Source organism: Chelon labrosus, assembly GCF_963514085.1.
Source record: "Chelon labrosus genome assembly, chromosome: 12".
Lineage (NCBI taxonomy): Eukaryota > Metazoa > Chordata > Actinopteri > Mugiliformes > Mugilidae > Chelon > Chelon labrosus.
The window spans coordinates 23,840,859-23,856,669 of NC_140345.1; positions in this window are offsets into that span (position 1 = coordinate 23,840,859).

Below are 15,811 nucleotides of genomic sequence, written 5' to 3' on the forward strand. Positions count from 1 at the left end.
AGAGGTTAGTAGGTCAAGCTACAGACCCCGGATGATGATCACAGGTAACTCCAGACTCAACGGGGAATAGCACTAGCGTATCATAACAAAATATTGGTGAAATGAACGAGTTTCGCTGCAGATAATGTGTTATTTAGAGGCTGCGTTTCGGTGCCCCAGTCACTCCCACTATATGGATATACACGGACCTAAATATCTGATGAACGACTCCAAATGACACCAAAGTTATATGGGTGACTAAACGATCATATTTTATACCAGAAATAAGGTCCAGGTTGTAAAAAACAGTAGTTCCCCTTTAATATTGCATAGTAATCATATGACTGGGATGAAATACAGTCAAAAATATCTCTACATTTAAAGTTAGGTTTAAAATCAGCCACTTATAGTGACCATGTACCATCCCTTTGTTAGGATGCTAGGGGACTTCTGTCTTCTGCTAACAGAATATCTGCATGTGGTTAGTTAGTTACAACCAATCTGTGTTATTTTGTAAATGTGGCCAGGTCAATGAAGGAGGGGACCGGACACAGAAAATATATTTTAGTAGGATCTTTAATACCCCGACTGCACTCGAGCGAGCACAGCATTAATTCTCTAATTTTGAGAGATATGTTGGTTACAGTCAAACAAAAATAAAAAATAAATTCAATTGATTTCTTTCCTTTCTTCTCTTAATATTTTCTGTCTGTCTTCGTACAGAGCAACCCAAAAGCAAAACACTAGCGTAACAACAAACAAAACAACAGTAGTGGCCTTATTCCTATGTAAACAGGAAATAACAATACATTAATACATTTCTACGCCACTCTTCACATTTTTAACAGACACATTCTACAACATACATCAGGTTTTTAACTCTGTAACTTCATGAATTAACTTTATACTTCATGAATTAACTCTAATATATATATATATTTATATCCTTTTGGAAAAACATATTTCTACAGTGTCACAGATACAAAACAAATCATGTGCACTTACGCTAGCCTGTAGCTTGAAAACCTCACCCTTCCCCTGGAGGCAGCACAAGTACATACGGCTCTCTGTCTCCCCTCTACATGGGTGACAACACGCAGTTTCATAAACAACATTTAACACTGAAAATGTAATTAACTAAAATTTCTGTACTCTATATGCCACTTATGCTTGATTTATGCTCGTGCGAAAAATCGTCTGCGTCGGTACGCAGAGAGTCTGCGTCGCCGCGAACCCCCTTCGCAGAGAGTCTGCGTCACTTGACGCGCACCTCCAAAAAATCCTGACTACGCGTCGAAACGACGCCGACAGCAGGGACATGCGACGCAGACCTCAAGGGCTGTGATTGGTCCGCTTTACGTCATTTCCGGTTCTCAGCTTTTCCGGTTCGTTCTGTATACAAGGGCGCCATTTTTAAAATTCTTGGAGCTGCACTTCGAGTTCAAGATGGACCACGAGAAGCATTTGTTCTTCAATATCGATCAGCTCCAGCTCCAAAAGTGTCCTCTCTCGCTCAGTCGCCATTGTTCACTGTGCTGTTCACTCTGCCGCAACCATAGAAAAAAGCCGGAACCGGAAATGAAACACTCCACGCACGAATTCAGGAGATTTCGCGACTCAGCGCCCCCTAGCGTTGTGGCTGTAAATTACCACGCACTGCAAAGAAACCGACGCACAAGCATAAATGCCAAGTGACGGCGATCATGTTCGCCGAAGCTTCGCAGACAAATCGGCGCAGAACCCTAAATCAAGCTTTACGCTGACCCGCGGTCGTCTAGGGTGGCTCCCGACACACCGGAGACAATAAACAAACCCTCGACCGGCGAGAAATAAACAGTCTTCAGTCACAAATCTTCGCCAAACGACTCAGTTACCAGTCCGATCTAACTTTTCACTTTGGTCACGTATTCCCTCGGTGTTACACGGTTCAAACAGTTCAAAACTATTTCCACACTCTCACAGACAAGAAATACACCCAGAAAATACACCTGTGCGCCATTAAGTGCGTTAGGGAGACAGCAGTTCGCGATTATATTTTCAACTCTCGCGCGATCTCCCAGTTCTCACGGGATTCTCAACCTAACTGGCCTTAAAGTGCCAGTACACCTTCTATTAGGGCACAGTTAACACAAAAAAATACAGTAATCCCTGTTCACTTGGCTACATTCTCCCCTGCTACAAGTCAACGTCCTCGGTGACTTATGTACCGATATCCCCTTTAAGTTGGGATGAATAAAAGACCATACCCGCTAACACCTGAGACAGTAAATCTGGACTAAAGGACACTGCGTTGCATGATGACATGGGTAAATTAAAAGGGTTTCTGTTCTTTCCAGCTGTTGTTCTCTGGCTCCTTCGTGGAGGGGAAACTAGTGTGTCACCACTGACGGTTTCCTCCTTTTTCCTCCGGGGAGCAGGCACAGGCCTCTCCACTGGCTTCTCTGCAAGCGCAGAGGGTGATCCGGTCAGTGGATGAGAACAGGGCAATGGTTCCATCTCCAAGATCTTCTCAGGCGTGTCACTCATCTCCTTTCCAAGTCCATCCTCACTGTTTTCCATACTGCCAGTCTCCTCCAGGTTTTCTGTCTCATCAATCACTGGATCCACATTCTCAAACTCCTGAGCTGTACCCAGCTCAGCTGCTGGATATGTCACTCTCTCTTCCAAAACGAATTCCGGCTCCATGGACTCCATCTCTAACTCGTGCCTTGGAACAGGTTCATTCACAGGAGCGGCTGAATGGCGACGTCGCCTTGGCGCTGGCAGAGGACCCACACATGGCCTCAGGTTAGACCTATGCACCCTTTTTATTGGCCCACCCTCTAAGGGCTCCACTGTGTATGTGGTCCCTTGGACCTCAACAACCTTGTACGCCGTGGCTGACCAAGCATCTTGTTCCTTCCAGGTGGACGATGACGGAGATAAACCAGCTGTCCCACCTCCACATCTGGACAGTACACGTGCTCTTGCTGCTGGGCTAGCCTCTCCTCAGCCTTCCGTTCAGCACATTCTCTCGCTCTGGCATGGGCGTCCTGGAGACGCTCCTGGTGTACAGCCAACCAGTCTGGTTTATCACTGTTCTCCTGTTCACAGCCTAGCAGTGCATCGATAGGAAGATGTGGGTGAACTCCAAACAGCAAATAATAGGGTGAATACCCTGTAGTCGAGTGTGGTGTGACATTGTACGCATACACTAGCTCTGACAGGTGTTCAGGCCAACGGCGCTTCTTCTCAGGAGGAAGTGTACGCAAGAGATCGTGCAGAGTGCGATTGAACCGTTCGCACTGGGGGTTTCCTTGAGGGTGATGTGGTGTTGTTCGGGTTTTCTTCACTCCATACAGTCTGCATAACTCAGCAATCACAGCACTTTCAAAATTCCTGCCCTGATCAGAGTGCAGACGTTCTGGTACGCCATACTTTAGAAACCACTCTTTCAGGATGACTTTAGCAGTGGTATCTGCTTTCTGATCACGTGTGGCAAAGGCCTGACTGAACTTAGTGAACACATCTGTCATCACAAGTACGTTTTCACGACCATCTGTGGCACGTTCCAGTGTTGTATAGTCCATAGCAACCACCTCAAGAGGGCGAGTGGCCAAGAATGGAGTCTGGGGTGCTTGAATCTTTGGCTGTGGCATTTTTGTTAACACACACCTATGACATCTCTTCACCCATTGTTCAACATCCACATACATACCCACCCAAAAACATCTTTGTCTCAACAGGCCCAGCGTTCTTTCAATTCCTTGATGTCCCATTTGCTCTTGTACACTTTTGAGAACCTGTTCCTTAAGACAGTCCGGCAGCAATAACTGATGGCAGGTTCCTGCATGAGCATCTTCAATCACTCTGTACAAAAGTCCATCTTTCTCTTGTAGTCGTGACCACTGTTTCAGCAAGGAACGGACTGGCTTTGTCAGAGTTTTCTTTTCCTGGTAAGTTGGTTTCCTTCCAAAACTCTGAGTGCTGGGTCAGACTCTTGGAAGCTCTGAAGCTCTGCTCTGGAATATCCAGGGAATGTGGGAGTGTTATTCTGGGCCGCATTGCTTGTCCCTGTCTCACTGACCCCAGATGCACTCAACTGCCTGAGCCTACAACACCCAGCACCTGCTGTCACTAGATCTAAGTCTAGAGCGGTGCCTGGCCTGAGAGTGTTACATATGGCTACACATCCATCATATTCTGCATCCTCACTATCCGGTTCTGGCTCACCATTTGCTGGTCGCCGAGAAAGGGCATCAGCGGCAGTATTGCACCGGCCGGGGCGATACTTTACATCAAAATCAAACACGGCCAACTGAGCGACCCACCGCTGCTGAATAGCTCCTAAATTGGCTGTGGAGAGGTGGCACAAAGGGTTATTATCAGTGATGATAGTGAACTTTGACCCCAAAAGATAACTCCTAAATTTCTCGGTGACTGCCCACTTTAAGGCTAGGAGTTCAAGCTTCATGCTGCTATAGTTTTGATCATTCTTTTCTGCCCCTCTGAGCCTCCTACTGGCATAGGCAATGACTGTCTTCCTTCCCCTTTGTTCCTGATACAGAACTGCCCCTAAACCTAGGCTGCTAGCATCTGTCTCCAGTATAAAAGGGAGAGTGAAATCTGCATAGCCTAGTGTGGGAGCACTGGTTAGCTTTTCTTTCAAATGCTCAAAAGCTTGTAGACACTCTGGTGTCCAAGACGACCTGAACAGCTGATTAGCCCTGACCTGGCTGCTTTCCCTGACACACGCAGTTACAACATCATGGAGAGGCCCTGCAATCTGTGAAAACCCCTCTATGAACCTCCTGTAGTAACTGCAAAACCCCAAAAATGACCTAAGCTCTTTTACCGTGCTAGGGATGGGCCATGACTTCACTGCGCTTATCTTTTCTGGATCTGTGTCTATACCTTGGGCTGAGACCTTGTGGCCAAGGAACCTAACCTCAGGTTGGAGAAAATGACACTTTTCCACTTTAACTTTCAGGCCTGTCTCTTTCAATCTCTTCAAAACGGTCTCAAGTCTCATCAAGTGGTCCTGGAAGGTTGGAGAAAACACAAGCAAGTCATCCAAATAAATCAACACAATCTGGAAGGCCAAATCACTCATCGTGGCCTGCATCAAACGTTGAAACGTTGCAGGGGCGTTACACAGCCCGAACGGCATCCGAAGGTACTCGTATAGTCCAAATGGTGTTGTGAATGCTGTCTTGTCTCTATCTTTCTCATGCATCACAACCTGGTGATATCCACTTGCGAGATCAATGGTTGAGAAGAAAGCCGCACCACTCAGGGCATCCAAACTCTCGTCAATGCGTGGAAGTGGAAACGCATCACGCCTTGTTTTTGAGTTCAGCTTCCGGTAATCTACGCATAGCCTCAAACTTCCATCTGGCTTGCGCACAAGCAGGATCGGTGAAGCATACGAGCTTGAACTCTCCTGAATCACTCCCTTCCTCAACAGGTCAGAAATGTGCTCTTTAACTTCTTTGTACTGGTTAGGTGGTATACGGCGGTACGGTTGGGAGACTGGTGTTTCATCCAGCAGTGGGATCTCATGTTTCACTTGATCAGCGTATCCCAGATCTTCATCATTAGCTGCAAACACATCTGCGTACTTCATCAAAACTGCCACTAGCTCTTTCTGTTGCTCTGGTGTACCTCCTAAGTGTAAACGGTCAAGTAAAGTCTGTGCGTCACTGCTGGACCCCTGATCATCTTTCCGGTTAACTACCACTTCCTCATGATTAGCAGAGATACGCTGAAACTTTACCTCGTAGGGGTCACCCTCAACACACTGACACTGGCTAAGAGTACCAAGCCTACTCTTTGGGGAGAGCCAGACATCTTCTGGTGAAAAGTTAACTACCTGAACCGGAAAAATGTGACTGTTGGATGATATTACTGTAGGAACAACTATCAACCCACCAGGGAGTGGAACGTTCCCTGGCTCAAACAATAGGTCACCCCCACCCTCTGTCTGGGTTTTACGGCCCCTTACATGGACAGTGGAAACGGATGAAGCAGGTACATGTACTTTGTGTTTGCCAGCTACACGATCCACAGACATCTTCTCAATAAGCTCCGCCTCTTGCACCCGGTTGAAGGCTTCTCTCCAAACAGAATCCAGCTCACCTCGTAGTGTCGTGTCAAACTCTGAGAGCATTAACTGCCTGCACCGTTTAGCAATGTTCATTCCAATGATGCCCGGTAGAGAAGAGTCTTGTTCGTTTGTGTCATCGTCTTTGATTATGAGGAAACCACACTCTGGGATGGTAAGCCCCGCTACCTGAATGTCAAGCTCAACATAGCCTAAGTATGGCAGCGGTAACTTGTTTGCAGCTGTCAATTTAAGCCATTTAGCAGTGCAGTGCATGTCATCTTCTCCTCCGTGGAGATGGTCTCTGAAAAAACTTTCTGTCAAAGTGCTAACGTTACTTCCTGTGTCCAACAAGCACCTGAGAGGGATACCATCTATCTGAAGGTCTACCTCGGGGCACTCACCTACAGCATTTTTAAAAAAACGCTCTTTGGTTAAGGTGTCTGGTGAGCCTTCTGACTTACCTCGCATTGCCCGGCTCATAGCAATGGAGGGATCCCGTTTCCCTGTGTTGCAGGAGAGGGGGTTACATTAGTCTTGCTCTCTGGTTTACGTGGTGTAGTGCAATGTCTAGCAATGTGTCCCACCCCTTCACAGCGTAAACAGATTGGCTGACCATCGCTTGTGTATTTAGGCTGAACTTTTGGCCTACTGCTCTTGCTGTCACCACCTGTACTGCGGTCCTGTGTAGTGAGCTCGCGGACTGCATTGGTTAGCTCACCAATAGCTTTACCCTGCTGTGCAATTATCTTAACTACTTCCTGCAGAGTCAGTCTCAAGTCAGTCGGTGAGTCAGTGGTCAGGTTCGCCTGTGCTGTAACCTCATTGGGGCTATCACCAACTAGATTTCGACTTCTTGCTACATTTGAGCTCCGAGGACGGTCTTCCAGAGCCCACATGATCGCTTCCTCACGGACATCAAACAAACTAGACTGAGGTTTTTCTCTAACAAGCCTTCGGAGTTCACGTCGAAGGGGAGAGTCACGCACACCTTCAATGAACTGGTCTCTAAGTGCTAGTTGCGCATCCGCGACTGCATCAAAGGACTGTTGGAGAGCGGAGTTAAGCAGCTGTGAGAGCGCATGGGAGTAATCTCGTAGGTCCTCTCCCTCTAACTGTCTACGGACATAGAAAGCATGCAACAGTTGTGGGGTACTGCGCTTTTCCCTGAAAGCTTCCCTCAGACATGTGAACAGATCACTGGGTTCCCACACCTGTCCCCTCATGCACAACTTAACTTCTTCTAAGGCCTGACCCCTTAACATCGAAAGGACAAAATCTGCTTGATCCTGATCGCGTAAACCCCTCACTCTCATTGCCCTCTCTACCTGCTCTATGAACTCATCGACAGTGTAAGCATCTTTCCCCGGTTCACCACTGAACGGCACAATGTGTTTTTCTCTTGGAATGTAAACAATGGATCTTGTTTGAACATTACCTAGATTAACAATACTAGACATCACTTCATCATGTTTCTTACTCAGTTCCAGGACCTGTGACTGCAGCTGTGCCAAAGGGTTACCTTCATCCCCACTCACACAAGCAGCGACGCTGTCCTCCTCATCGCTCAATCCAGGAGCAGGCGCTCCCTTGTCTTCTTCTGACATTTTGAAAAGTCTCTTATCGTGTCTTTACTGCAGGGGAATAACACAGGCAGTAGCAAGTTCAATGTTTCTCAGTCTAACAGTCTTGGAGACGGGGACACCAGACGATCGGCTCCTCCCGTGATCCACGTCAGCGATGCAGACACCCTTCTCTCCGTGGATAGCCAGTCCTGCACAGCCACTTCAGGGACACCACACGCTGGTCCAGTCTTCACCACTACTGTTGTTTGTTTGCTCCATGTAATTTCTCTATCTGACTAAGATCTCGCCAAACGACTCAGTTACCAGTCCGATCTAACTTTTCACTTTGGTCACGTATTCCCTCGGTGTTACACGGTTCAAACAGTTCAAAACTATTTCCACACTCTCACAGACAAGAAATACACCCAGAAAATACACCTGTGCGCCATTAAGTGCGTTAGGGAGACAGCAGTTCGCGATTATATTTTCAACTCTCGCGCGATCTCCCAGTTCTCACGGGATTCTCAACCTAACTGGCCTTAAAGTGCCAGTACACCTTCTATAAGGGCACAGTTAACACAAAAAAATACAGTAATCCCTGTTCACTTGGCTACATAAATATGAATAAATTAATAGGTGTGAAAGTTGGTCTGGCTTCTGGGCTCATCCTCTGCTAGTCCTCTGTTTCATTCTCCATGCATTTACATATATGACACAATCAGGCATGAATCAGATCAGATCGAATCAGGTCAGATCGAATTGACAAATAAGCTTTAAACATTCTCCAGGGTCCCAAGTCTGAGAAAATATCCTGATATATGATATTACAGTGACATCATTGAAGATCGCTGCTTCGGCTTGGAGGCTGCACATCTATAAAGAGAGACCTCTGTCAAAACCTTTAGATAGACAGGGAGCAAAATGAAAAGATGCAGTCAGACTGCTGCTTCATTGATGACTGAGGTTTCCATCAATTTTCCATCACCATGATTTTGCTCAGTCTCACCTGCTCATCAAGAACAATTTAAGGTTTATTGGAGGGTAATTGGAAGGAGCCAACGTTTCTTCCGGGCTCCAATTAATGAGCTGCCAACTGACGCCTCGACTTGTGTCACCTCCTTCTGAAAAATATATTACATAGATTCTGGAACACGTGAACATTCGATCTGCTTTGAAACTGTGCCTACAGATAAAGGTGATGTACCAATTACTTTTTGTAATTGTTATCATAATTTAACCAAGCGGTCCCATTGAAATAAAAGTCAGTACACCTGTCCATTTATATCACCTTCAGATCCATGAAATTAGAAGAAAAAAAAGCAATCGGTGGCATAGATATACCGATTTATACCAAAATCGAATGCAGAATCAAATATCAGGTTATCAGAATCTGCATCAAGTAACATCTATAATCAGAATGAGATGTCACAAATTTGACCTGCATGGGAGGCATGCTAGGCCGACGCATAATTTACCGCTCTGCACATGATGCATCTTGTATTGTTACATTAAACCAGCCTACTCGCCTGTAATATAACAGTTGTTATCCAGATCCCTGTTTTCATTTATGAACTGGGTTCTGCTCGAGGTTAAAAGGTCGTTTTTCTTTGCATATCGCTTGCTCCGAGGGGCTTCAGGCTCTGCGTTCTGTAAAGCGTCTTGAGACAGTTTCGATTGTTATCGGCGCCCTGCACACAAAGTTTTATCACGTTTATTAATCAAAAACCAGGCGCAGTCCAAAGACAGCTTTTCTTTCTTTTTTTTTCTTTTTCAGGGGAAGAACCGTCTGTCAGCTGCGAAGCATGGTGGTGGAAATATTGTGACTTGCGGTTTGTTTCTCACTGCCGCAGGGGCAGCGATTGATTCTACGAAGAATTCTGCGTGGTATCAGATCAAGCAATAAAGACGCTGTGATCAAGATACCAAGAAAAGTGACATCAAACAGGAACTGGATCTTTTGAAAGGATAATGATTCTGACCTTTTAAAAATCCTCCTACTAACATTTCAAAAAGCAGAAATGGAGGGTTATGTTGTTACGTAGTGTGTATTATGGAAAACACCTACAAGAAGTTAGGTCATAATTTCTGCTGCCAAGGGTGAGGAGTATAAATATACTGTATATACATCTATTTCTATGTATTTATTGATTGACTGATCATGTTATGTGTTAAACTGCCTTCATCTGCAGTCAAATTCATTACATGTTAATTGAAATATCATGTTGAAAAAAATCCCTGGAATATATATTTTTATTTTTTCACATGATTGTGGATTAAAGCATTAGTTGTGTTTTGATGTGGGTAGATGACGTGTGACAATTTTCTAAGGGTGTTTAACTAAGGATCATTGTGATTCATTGGCCAGTCACTTTCTCAATTTGTCATTTATTCCATAAAACAGGAAGAGAGTCTTGTTTAATCTGATCAACAGTCTGATCAAAACACAAAGATCTTCAGCTTGTCACGATGTTGAGACAAAAATAAATCTATTGAGAAGTGGAGGCCACTCTGGCTTCCTCACGTCGTCCTAAGACATGTTCCTTAGGTTCATTGGTGATTCTAAATTGGCTGTAGGTGTGAGTGTGAATGGTTGTCTGTCTCTCTGTGTTAGCCCTGTGATAGACTGGAGACCTGTCCAGGGTGTACCCCGCTTCTCGCCTCTCCTGAGATGTGCCCCCACCCTGAGTCAACACTCCCTGGGTTCCTCAACCATCATCAGTCTACACACCCCACCTCCTTCATGTCTTTTCTTCAACCCTTTTCATCCCATCCCCTTGGACCCTTCTCATTCATTCTCATTCAACCCCTTCGATCCTCTTCATTCATTCTCATTCATCCCCTTCAACCCATCTCATTCCATTCCCTTGACCCTCCTTATTCCTCCATCCATTTCCCTCATGTCCTGTCTACCAATAAACTTCCTTGCATCAATGAACACGTAGTCTTTCTTAGTGAAAGTGTGATACAAGTATAAACATACTTTACAATGTACAAACATTTTCCATCCAACCAAAGTCAGCAGTTTAACTGAAGCCCTTATTTGACAAAGACATTTAGTATATTTTGCTTCTTGCACTCTTCAACATAATCCCTTGATACCAGAGCAAAACTAAAATCTTCAGTCCTATATCTGCAACATTGTTCTGTAACTCCACCAAGTACACACAACATATGCATTTTTTGGTCTTGAAACATAACCCCCTCCCAAGAAAAAGGCGCTACAAAATCCCCTCGAACTTGGACTAAAAATATCCTTTTCTTTTCCTCTGCACTGCAGGTTGGAGTTCTGAGCCAATTCACATCCAGAAGCCAAATACTTCTAAGATGGAGCTCTTCACACACAGAATCTTTATCAACATGGAGGAAGCTCTTTGCCTTCAGTTGCTGCTTCCGTCATTCCAGTGTGAGCAAGAGATGGCTAAAAATTGCTGGCATTGGCTGCCTGTCGTGTCCACACTGTCAGAGCTATAGAGGGAGTTCCTCTTCCTCCCTCCCTCTCTCTCTCTCTCTCTCTCTCTCTCTCTCTCTCTCTGTCTCTCTGTGTCTCGCAGCTCAACATATCCACTCTCACGATGCGTATATCCACCGGTCTGATGTTTCACAGAAGCACCATCCAGTTCGTCTGAGCCACTTGTGGGAAGGATTTGAGTCACAGCTCCTGCGAGAGGTGAGTCATTCTTTATATCTGTCTCCCCAGTGTTGGATTTCTATCACCGTGTCATGAGACATCTTAGTGGTTTTGTATTAATTTTGCCAAAAACTGTCACATAAATAGCTGGAAGTACACCGGCACACACAGTGGTTTTACAGTGGCATCATTATTCCTGATAATAATAATAATAATAATAATGATAATAATCAGTATTATTATCATCCTCTGAGCAGTCACTGTGTTATTTACATGGAACTTTGTGTGTATCACTGACAGCATTACAAAGTTCCTTTTGTTATATTTTGACAGCTTATTTAAAATCCATAAATCACATCATAATTTTCTATTATTTAAATCAATATTTAAGAAACCACCAACAGTACACTTTCTTTTCACAATTTTAAACTGAAAATAGTGAACAGAAATGAGTCGAACTGAAAGTTCACACATGACGAGCTTTTGTCTTTAATGGACTCAAAGCTGTGCAGTGCATTCAGAAATTAAAATCTACAAGGACTTTCATCCTGCAGGCGACTTTGCTGAAAGCACAGACGCGACTGGTGTCTGTTAAGTAATGAAGCGGGTGTGGAAATATTAATTATTTCTGTTATGCTGGGGCTTCTGCAAAAAGTGCAGGATTGATTTTACAGCGTGGATAAAGGCTGAATCAGATAGAGTGACCCTTTGAGATGCTCTGCTACTTCCTATGGAAACACAAACACAGCGAGGTCCAGATGCTGCTCACTCTCATGGCATGCAGCCATGTGCACTGGCTTTGGATGAAGGTCCTTCAGCCCCGGTTTAACAAGAATAATGCATGACTCTGCAAATGTGAGGCCAAGAAATGCTGTATATATTAGCTGTATTTCACAGAGCTATGCGTTAGCTGGTTAACACATATTTTGTGCCAACACTGAGACCCTGATCAAATAAGCAAAACACACACACAAGCTGAAAGAGTAAAAGCAGATTCATTAGCTTTAGGAAAACCTAATAGATGCCACCCCTAGATTTACTGACTGGAACAAAAAAAAACATATAATTTTCTCACAAAGATTAGTCGCCTCAGTGGCAAAGCAGCAGCAGGGAACATTGCTCAGTGTGAGACGAGAAGCTGCCTTTTTACTGACTGACCCGTATTTTGCTCCTGATAAACACATCCCCTGCTGAGGGAACAAGAAAAAAAAAACCACAAGTATGTTTCAGTTCCATTATTTGGTTTTCATCATGACCGGTGTGTCTCTTCTGAACGCTTTTTTCTTTTTCCTGATGCAGAGGTAGTGATGTATGGCAAGGTGGTTTATTAACGCTTATGTAAATAGTGACTCAACCGTAGCAACCGTGCTGGATTTGACCGAAAAAGACGGGAAAGCAGCTGCACTATGTTAATTGCATACAGACGCAGTTAGGGATCAGTTCTCAGGCAGCGCAGGATGAATTTACAGGAGAATCTACTCATTTACTGTAAATCAGTTTAGATGTGTCCACCATCAAAGATTTTCACATGCACGTCCCTTCACGCTTTTAGCATGTATTAGGTTTAGAGCAGCTGTGTGTTGAGATGGAATTTTTTTGCATTAATTTAATTAGTTTCAAAACGAGAAATTACACAGCACTTAACTATCCAGTCATCAATGAACGGAAAGGAAGACGATGTCGAGCCATTTAATTTTGGAACACCGAAGAATCTCCAGTGAAACATATGAAAGTGCATATTTTTATTCACTGTGTATGGTCAGTGTCCTCTATTATCATGGTGATATCTAATGCTACAAGTGTGTTCTTCAGTTCAAGTTTACTTAAGGGCTTAAAGACGGGACTGAAATATCCGGTAAAGATAGAACCCAAAACAGTGGGTGCAGGGAGGGGTTAAATGGCTCCATGTCCAGCAACCTGGATTTCACAATAGCCCACCGATGTTAAAAAGATATACTCACCCACACACTGCAAAGTCATACCATTATCATATAATGGTTTAATTTTCATGCATTCATTCATTCATCTTCCATAACCGCTTGTCCTGTGAAGGGTCGTGTAGGGGCTGGAGCCTATCCCAGCTGTCATCTGGCGAGAGGCGGGGTACACCCTGGACAGGTCTCCAGTCGATCACAGGGCTAACACAGAGAGGAATTCACACTCACATGGACACCTACGACCAATTTAGAATCACCAGTGAACCTAACGAGCATGTCTTTGGACGGTGGGAGGAAGATGGAGTACCTGGAGAGAACCCATTCAGACACAGGGAGTACATGCAAACTCTACACAGAAAGACCCCAGTCGATGGTTTAATTTTCCAGATGAATATTGTCAGAATATTCAATATCTCGCCACCTGATTTAATTAATCCTCTGCTGAATCTGTTAGAAGCCAAGAACTTGTTAATTAGCATTAGACTTCACGCAGCTACAAGCCAAGCAGACCATGATCATGACTCGAATGGAGATGATGCGGTTATTTTTTATTTTTATTTATTTTTTTTAGGTGGACGTCTGAGAAAATAAAAAAGAAAACATTATCTAACAGTATGTTTGTGATAGCGTAGCCATGGCAACCCACAAAGAAGAAGAAAGAAGAAGCGCTCGGGATGGGCATGTTGCCATCGTCTGCTTCCACCGTCATCGGACTCAGTCACGTCATGAGATCAGCTGTAGATTGAGCTCTCCGTGTTGTTCTCGGTTAGTTGTGGTGGATCTGAGTGAGAGGAGGAGGTGGAGGAGGAGGAGGAGGAAGAGGGGCGGCGGTGGGGGTCTGATTTACTGTGAGCTGTCAAAAATCTAACATTCAGCATGACTGTTCTCTTCAGTGTTGGAGTAGAATGTAGTAAATTAATCTGAAATTCAACAGGTTTATGTAAAAATGTAGCATGAAAAAAGGCGCAGCTGAAGATCTTCCTGAGGCTCTTTATTGACTGACAAAGAAGATGGCGGATGTGAGCAGGAACTCTTTGATAGTAAATTATGCAACCTAAATTAAAAAGCGCTTTTTATCTATAAAGCAGCAGACAGACTGAAAAATGTAATGCAAATTTTGCCAAAGGAAAGCATTTATCTTTGACGGCTGTTATCTAGGCACGAGATTGGCTGATACGTTGCAGAACAAGGAGATGTAGTGTTGACAAAATCTCCTGCAGCAGCTGGCCAGTTCAGCACACAAGGTCAACCCAACATCAACCATGGGAACGTGTTGACCCAGCTTCTGTCCACGAGGCTGACCCATAGAGGGTTGCAATCACTTGCAAGAACAACCACTTTCCCTGCCAGCCTAGTCTCACACTTCCTAAGCCTTCTAAGCTTCTTTGGATGGCTGTGTCCACCGGCCAGAGCGTCTATTGCATTGCTGAAAGAAGACCTATCTGCATGTCAGTGCACATTCTAGTAATTGTGTCACCTGTGGTGAATCGCAATGCAAACTGGACTTCCATCTGGGCAAACCAAGCTGACACTAAAGACTCTCAGGACTCCGGGAGCTGGAGAGGAGGAGAATTAATATCGTGTTCATGAAGAGCTGTCTCTGGAGACATCCAGTACACAAACATCAGGGTTATCAGTGTAGAAATTGCCAGAGCAGAAGAATTTCTTTGCTATACCCAGAAAATTCAACCTAAAAGAAAAAAGACCAAAAGAAATATCGGGCATGCATAACGTTGTGGGGTGAATTTAGGAAAGGAGTTGAATTTTAAACCTACTTATTGTACTATGAAATGTGTTTGATTGTTAGGTTTATCTTTAATTAGTAATGATAGGAGAGGTTGTTTCTAGTAATGTTACTAAAGCTTTGAGACTCGCAGCAAAAAAAAGTCAACTCTGTAATTCAAAACTTGGCCGCTCACCAGTCTGAAATAAAATTAAGTTACACAACGTAATATCTTGTTAGGTCCATGATGGAGATAATACTGCTAATAATTATTAGTATTAGGACATTAAGTTGGTGCTGTTGGACCACGTGCGTAAATACAAGAAGCTCTCTTGCTTTGGAGACGCTCATATGGATCGTGCTGCAGGTATTTAATAAACCCATAAGAATGACTAAACTAAACTTCAGCTCCAGCAAAACTAAACCCTCTTGTCAAAATCCAGATCACGTTCTTTATCAGAGTTACAGCCGACCTTACAGACTTTGTCTTCAGGGCAGGAAAGTTGTAATTTGTGGAGATTTCAATATGGAATTGTTCTGAAATTGTAGAGCAAAGGGAGTTAGATGATTGTAAAATGTAGATGTGGTGAATTCTGACACCCTGCGTCCTGTGTCCAACCCTAAGTTTGTTTTATGTGTCCTTGCAAAACATGACAACTTGAGGCGAATTGCATTGTTTAATTCCAGTGTTGATGCAGAGATCTTATAAAATGTCTGATTTTCCCTGGCCATTGGCAGTGACGATGGCTCTGTATCCAACAATTTCCTAACACTTTCATAACATTTTTTTTCTCCCATGGGAGATATTGAAACTGGGTGGCATGGTGGTTCAGTAATTAGCACCGCTGCCTCACAGCGAAAAGGTTCGGTGAAGAGGTTGCATGTTCTCCCTGTGTT